This window comes from Schistocerca cancellata, chromosome 9 (assembly GCF_023864275.1).
Source record: "Schistocerca cancellata isolate TAMUIC-IGC-003103 chromosome 9, iqSchCanc2.1, whole genome shotgun sequence".
NCBI lineage: Eukaryota > Metazoa > Arthropoda > Insecta > Orthoptera > Acrididae > Schistocerca > Schistocerca cancellata.
The window spans coordinates 1,930,463-1,938,437 of NC_064634.1; positions in this window are offsets into that span (position 1 = coordinate 1,930,463).

Here is a 7,975-nt window from a genome sequence, read left to right on the forward strand (position 1 = left end):
CTTGCCACAGTTTCTCGCTGTCTTTATTGTTGGACATTTTCCTTGTTGCACACTGGTTGCAGTATTTAGACATAACTTCTATGTCCAAAACTTTGCCCCAGTCACTACCAATAACAGATGCAACTCCATACAGAGATGTGTGACCCTTTTTCATCTCGATCCCATCCATAGACACACAGAGGTCAGAAACATTTGTAGTAGATTCACTGCCATGAATATTTACCCCAGGAAATATTTCTTTTTGGTTTATTTCGACCAATTCCTCTACTGCTTTCTTCATAGAAACGTTGAGAGTATCACACACAGCATGAGAAATTTCTTAATTTATTTTTTCAAACCTTGCACAAGGTGGAGGCATCTTCAGAAAACCACACAATTAACTACCTCCTTCCCTGCCCTGTCCAAGGCACCTCAGATCATATGATAATGAAAATTGCTTTCATAGGAACCAGTATCAGTTTTTTTGGAGGAGGAAAATGAAAATTCATAGCCACAGGAATTATGAATTAATTTAAAATCACAAGCTATTCCCATTTTTTTTTCTTCAACAACAATCACACATTCCGTATTTTTACAGCTAATACATGAACATTAAAACTTTATAGCTTGACAGAGAAGCTCTACATCAATAACTCTGAATCCAGTGGAATCCATATCAACATCATTCACGAACCTGTACAATTCTCCTGTCCCACGTTTTGATGCTGAAGCTGAGAGCTTATGTTCTTGATTTCGAGCTGCTTCCTCTTTTTTGTTGGTAAACCGATTTTCATGAAACCTCTGTTTCCTAAACACAGCTTCTCCACCACCTATTATGCATAAATCTTGACTTCAATGTAAAGGTTTGCGAATTCAACCTTCTGTCTACTGATATGTGTTAGTATTGTCAAAATGTAAATAAACCACATGCAAGGAAGCTTCCATACAAAGACATAGATACCAGCCAGAAAAATATATGTCAGCCAAATATATTGAAAGAAGTACAGAGTTAATCAATTTAACAATTTAAAAGCATCTCTAAAGCTGCTATCACAAAAAAAAAATCACACACAACATAGATTAAACTGTGTAGATCAAGAAAATAATATTTTTGAAAAATTGAGTTTTTGGACAAAAATCTATTACATCTGCTCTTAAGCATATCAAGATATGTGCTTTCTCTAACAGTGTTCTTGGCAAAGAAAAATGGACCATACAGCTTTTCCCGTGAAACTGCACAAAACACATTAAATTTTGGAGAGTCCCTCTCGTGTTGTACAACTTTATGTGGTTGTTCCGTACCCGTAATTCTCACCTTATGACAGTTCACCTTTCAGTTTAAATGGAATGTTGCCTCCTCATCAAACACTAAGGATGGGAGAAAACTGTTATCCTCCATCTTGCCAAGGACAAAATTACAGAACTCCACACATTGTTGGTTGTGACCTTCATGAAGAGAGTGCAGTTGCTGAATCTTGTATGGTTTCATGTGTAAATGTTGACATCAGGGACATGTTGAGCTGCACGTTGAACAGATTTCTGCAGACTCCTTGTGAAACTATGGTGGGTGCATTTGACGTCTGTGTCAGACGGAGATTTGCCTTTACACAAACAACCTGTTTCTCGGAATTGTTGATGCCATCATCTAATGCTCTGAGCTGTAGGAGGATTCACACCATACCTAGTCCAAAAGTCATGTTGTACAGTTATTACTGACACGTACTGTGCAAACTGTAGAACACAAAATGCTTTCTGTTTGTCCCAACACCATTTTTGCTAGAACTGAAGTGGGTGCACACTGTGCTAACTAGCAGGAACCTTGTAAAGCTTGAGAGTTTGCTCTTTCCAACAACAGGTCTTTCATGCACATATCTCAAATAACATAATGGTTATGATTTTTTTAAAAATTGGATGATTCTTTTTAATACACGCTGTATAAGTGGGAAGCTCAGTTCAAATCTGAAAGTTCTGCACAAACTCAGCTACCTAAAAGACAGAAATATTGTGACATAGAATGCTCTAATTCATTCTGCATTAAGTAGTTGTATAATCATGTGGGATGTAGCTCCAAAACAAACACCAACCGAGTATTCAAAATGCAGAAAACAACAGTAAGGGTGACAGCCAACCTTAAATAGAGGAATCATGTAGGCCAACAACTAAAATAATAAGATGCTAACACTACCAAGAATATACATATATGAAGTGTTATTCTGGAAAAAAATTCAGATACGGATACAGGGAAATGGATTTTTTTGCATGAGCCCAGACACACCCTCATGAATTTAAAATCAAAGCCATCCTATGCAGGATCAAAAGCCCTAGAAAAACTCACTTAAAACTTAAGAGCGATAAACAATAAAAATGGTTTTAATAAAATCTCTCAAAATATTGTTGATAGATATAGTAAAAACGATTTTATCTGTACTACAGTGTAAGACAAATTGCAGTGTAATGCAATGCTCAAAATCAAATGTAGGTTACATGAACAACAAAATATGTTCTTAAAAGAGAGAGAAAGAAACTCTGAAACCATGTAGAAGTATATGTACATATAGTACATATGATGTAAGCAAATTCATAATGAAATTGGAATAGGTGTAGTTGTACACAGTCACAATTTACTAAATGCTAGTTACTAGATGCATGTAATCTATTCAAAGGTTGTGATCTACACAGTGTATGTTGTCTAAGGTTTCAATAACTGTAAATAAATAAAACTCATGGGAACATCCCCAACAAAACCCATAATCTTAAAGTAATTAAAAGGTGAGTTTAACTGAAAATGTGTGAGGTGCTGAGAATCATAAGGTTTACTTCAACTTGGAGTCAAAAACTTTCAATTAATGCTTAGGCATTTTACCTAGACGGTATCCTTTTCCTAGTGGTGCAAAGTATCTGAGTGTCCTGTTTTACTGAACTACAGAGTATTTATTGCTTTAATAGAGCTCATTAACTTTTTTGGAGTAGGAAATTTATACAGTGTTCAGTTAGTTTTGTTTCTGAGATACTTCTATGTAAGATTTCATGGGTGAATAGTTAAAGTTTTGTAACAATGTAGATGCAAAGGAAAGAACTATAGTAATTAGTTTTCTTAAACCTCACTCTTGCCAAATCTTCCATCAGTATTAAAAGCAATTAAGTAAAACAGTGATATTAATAATGAATGGTATTGGCCACTGCAGGTTAAAGGCCAACTTAATGAATACTTGTTTCGTATGTATGTAAAAGTGTTTATCTACATGTATTTGTGTTTAAAAGTGTTACTTCGTATGTATGTAAAAGTGTTTATATACATGTATTTGTGTTTAAAAGTGTTTCCTCATTGTGTCTTGTCAGAAATGTTTGGTTCTGATCTCAGTCAACTGATAGAATAGGTTCTGGATCTTATACTAAATGATGAGCCAGCATTACACTGATTATTACAGTATAAGAATTAGGACCCCCCCATGAACCATGGACCTTGCCGCTGGTGGGGAGGCTTGCGTGCCTCAGCGATACAGATGGCCGTACCGTAGGTGCAACCACAACGGAGGGGTATCTGTTGAGAGGCCAGACAAACATGTGGTTCCTGAAGAGGGGCAGCAGCCTTTTCAGTAGTTGCAGGGGCAACAGTCTGGATAATTGACTGATCTGGCCTTGTAACATTAACCAAAACGGCCTTGCTGTGCTGGTACTGCGAACGGCTGAAAGCAAGGGGAAACTACAGCCATAATTTTTACCGAGGACATGCAGCTCTACTGTATGATTAAATGATGATGGCGTCCTCTTGGGTAAAATATTCCGGAGGTAAAATAGTCCCCCATTCGGATCTCCGGGTGGGGACTACTCAGGAGGACGTCGTTATCAGGAGAAAGAAAACTGGCGTTCTACGGATCGGAGCGTGGAATGTCAGATCCCTTAATCAGGCAGGTAGGTTAGAAAATTTAAAAAGGGAAATGGATAGGTTAAAGTTAGATATAGTGGGAATTAGTGAAGTTCGGTGGCAGGAGGAACAAGACTTTTGGTCGGGTGATTACAGGGTTATAAATACAAAATCAAATAGGGGTAATGCAGGAGTAGGTTTAATAATGAATAAAAAAATAGGAGTGCGGGTAAGCTACTACAAACAGCATAGTGAACGCATTATTGTGGCCAAGATAGACACAAAGCCCATGCCTACTACAGTAGTACAAGTTTATATGCCAACTACCTCTGCAGATGATGAAGAAATAGATGAAATGTATGACGAGATAAAAGAAATTATTCAGGTAGTGAAAGGAGACGAAAATTTAATAGTCATGGGTGACTGGAATTCGTCAGTAGGAAAAGGGAGAGAAGGAAACATAGTAGGTGAATATGGATTGGGGGGAAGGAATGAAAGAGGAAGCCGCCTTGTAGAATTTTGCACAGAGCATAACTTAATCATAGCCAACACTTGGTTCAAGAATCATAAAAGAAGGTTGTATACCTGGAAGAATCCTGGAGATACTAGTAGGTATCAGATAGATTATATAATGGTAAGACAGAGATTTAGGAACCAGGTTTTAAATTGTAAGACATTTCCTGGGGCAGATGTGGATTCTGACCACAATCTATTGGTTATGAACTGCAGATTGAAACTGAAGAAACTGCAAAAAGGTGGAAATTTAAGGAGATGGGACCTGGATAAACTGAAAGAACCAGAGGTTGTAGAGAGTTTCAGGGAGAGCATAACGGAACAATTGACAGGAATGGGGGAAAGAAATACAGTAGAAGAAGAATGGGTAGCTCTGAGGGATGAAGTAGTGAAGGCAGCAGAGGATCAAGTAGGTAAAAAGACGAGGGCTAATAGAAATCCTTGGGTAACAGAAGAAATACTGAATTTAATTGATGAAAGGAGAAAATACAAAAATGCAGTAAATGAAGCAGGCAAAAAGGAATACAGACGTCTCAAAAATGATATCGACAGGAAGTGCAAAATGGCTAAGCAGGGATGGCTAGAGGACAAATGTAAGGATGTAGAGGCTTGTCTCACTAGGGGTAAGATAGATACTGCCTACAGGAAAATTAAAGAGACCTTTGGAGAGAAGAGAACCATTTGTATGAATATCAAGAGCTCAGATGGCAACCCAGTTCTAAGCAAAGAAGGGTAGGCAGAAAGGTGGAAGGAGTATATAGAGGGTTTATACAAGGGCGATGTACTTGAGGACAATATTATGGAAATGGAAGAGGATGTAGATGAAGACGAAATGGGAGATAAGATACTGCGTGAAGAGTTTGACAGAGCACTGAAAGACCTGAGTCGAAACAAGGCCCCGGGAGTAGACAACATTCCATTTGAACTACTGATGGCCTCGGGAGAGCCAGTCATGACAAAACTCTACCATCTGGTGAGCACGATGTATGAGACAGGCGAAATACCCTCAGACTTCAAGAAGAATATAATAATTCCAATCCCAAAGAAAGCAGGTGTTGACAGATGTGAAAATTACCGAACTATCAGTTTAATAAGTCACAGCTGCAAAATACTAACGCGAATTCTTTACAGACGAATGGAAAAACTGGTAGAAGCCGACCTTGGGGAAGATCAGTTTGGATTCCGTAGAAATGTTGGAACACGTGAGGCAATACTGACCTTACGACTTATCTTAGAAGAAAGATTAAGAAAAGGCAAACCTACGTTTCTAGCATTTGTAGACTTAGAGAAAGCTTTTGACAATGTTAACTGGAATACTCTCTTTCAAATTCTGAAGGTGGCAGGGGTAAAATACAGGGAACGAAAGGCTATTTACAGTTTGTACAGAAACCAGATGGCAGTTATAAGAGTCGAGGGGCATGAAAGGGAAGCAGTGGTTGGGAAAGGAGTAAGACAGGGTTGTAGCCTCTCCCCGATGTTATTCGATCTGTATATTGAGCAAGCAGTAAAGGAAACAAAAGAAAAATTCGGAGTAGGTATTAAAATTCATGGAGAAGAAGTAATAACTTTGAGGTTCGCCGATGACATTGTAATTCTGTCAGAGACAGCAAAGGACTTGGAAGAGCAGTTGAACAGAATGGACAGTGTCTTGAAAGGAGGATATAAGATGAACATCAACAAAAGCAAAACGAGGATAATGGAATGTAGTCAAATTAAGTCGGGTGATGCCGAGGGAATTAGATTAGGAAATGAGACACTTAAAGTAGTAAAGGAGTTTTGCTATTTAGGGAGTAAAATAACCGATGATGGTCGAAGTAGAAGGGATATAAGATGTAGACTGGCAATGGCAAGGAAAGCGTTTCTCAAGAAGAGGAATTTGTTAACATCAAGTATAGATTTAAGTGTCAGGAAGTCGTTTCTGAAAGTATTTGTATGGAGTGTAGCCATGTATGGAAGTGAAACATGGACGATAACTAGTGTGGACAAGAAGAGAATAGAAGCTTTCGAAATGTGGTGCTACAGAAGAATGCTGAAGATAAGGTGGGTAGATCACGTAACTAATGAGGAGGTATTGAATAGGATTGGGGAGAAGAGAAGTTTGTGGCACAACTTGACTAAAAGAAGGGATCGGTTGGTAGGACATGTTTTGAGGCATCAAGGGATCACAAATTTAGCATTGGAGGGCAGTGTTGAGGGTAAAAATTGTAGAGGGAGACCAAGAGGTGAATACACTAAGCAGATTCAGAAGGATGTAGGTTGCAATAGATACTGGGAGATGAAGAAGCTTGCACAGGATAGAGTAGCATGGAGAGCTGCATCAAACCAGTCTCAGGACTGAAGACCACAACAACAACAACAACAACAAGAATTAGGAAGTGCAGTAGTTGTTTAAATAATGTTATAAGTTCTGATATTTGCAGTGGAAATGTCGGACCACAGTGTTTTTCCTGATGGTAGCCAATAAGACTAAGTTTAAGGAGCTGTTCCCTGTTTGGAGTTGCTGCAAATCTGGATTGTACAATTGGCTCTTGGTAATTTCATCTTAGTCCATTACTACTACTTCATCAAATCTGGCCACTGACATGAGAAATATTAGTAAAAAATTGTGAAATGCATTGCAGTTGTTTCATCTGTTGAAGAGATGCCTTTTGACTGGTATGAGTGGTTTAAGGTCAGTGAAGAATATGAAGTCTTTTCCTTCCTTATAACTTATGTTACAGAAAGGTAAGTTCCCAACAAGCATTGGTTGTAAGTTGCCTCAGTTTCTGTGAAAAGTATGCAGTCACTTCCCATTTTCCCTTTTCCAACTGTTGGAGTACAGAACCAACAGACACACCTGTTGCATCTGCACATAGTGCTAGGGGTAGCTCTGTGTTAGGAAATGCGAATAATGCAGCATTTACAATATTATGCTTACATTTCTTGGACATTTCTGTTGCTTCCTTGGTCCACTGAATTTGTCTGTAATCTTACCTTGAGATAGTTATGCAATGCAGCCTGAGTCTGGGCTGCATCTTTAAGGTAGCAACATAGTAGTTGACAATACCAAGAAATGTACGAGCTCAAGAAGTCTGTCAGGTAACCCGTGCTCCAAAATTGCTTCCACTTTCTCAGGTAGTAGATGGGACCCCTCTGGTGTTACCCATACTATTCTATTTCATTTACTCTCAAAACTGATTTTGAGATGTTGGTTCAAAGCCAGTAAATAGAAAATTGATCTAGGACTGGTCTGAGGTGTTTTCAGTGTTCTTCAGTACTGGATGAGGAAATCAAAATGTCATTGAGGTAAGGAAACGCAAAATCCAGTCCGAACAGAAACTCATTAATGAGTCACTGGAATGCTGAAGGTGCATTCCACAGGCCAAATCTCATTCCATTAAATTTATACAATCTAAATGCTGTGATTATAGCTGTCTTGTGCTTATGTTCTTCAGCAATGGGTGCTTATCTTCCTCAGCAATGGGTATCTGATAGTAAGCCTGAAACAGATCAGTTTTAGTAAATATATTTTTTCCTTGCAGAATGCAATGGAAAACTTCTATTCGAGGTACAGGATAATGGTCAGGAACTGTACAATCTGTAATCTCCACACAGATGTATCAAGCCACCCTTCTTGGA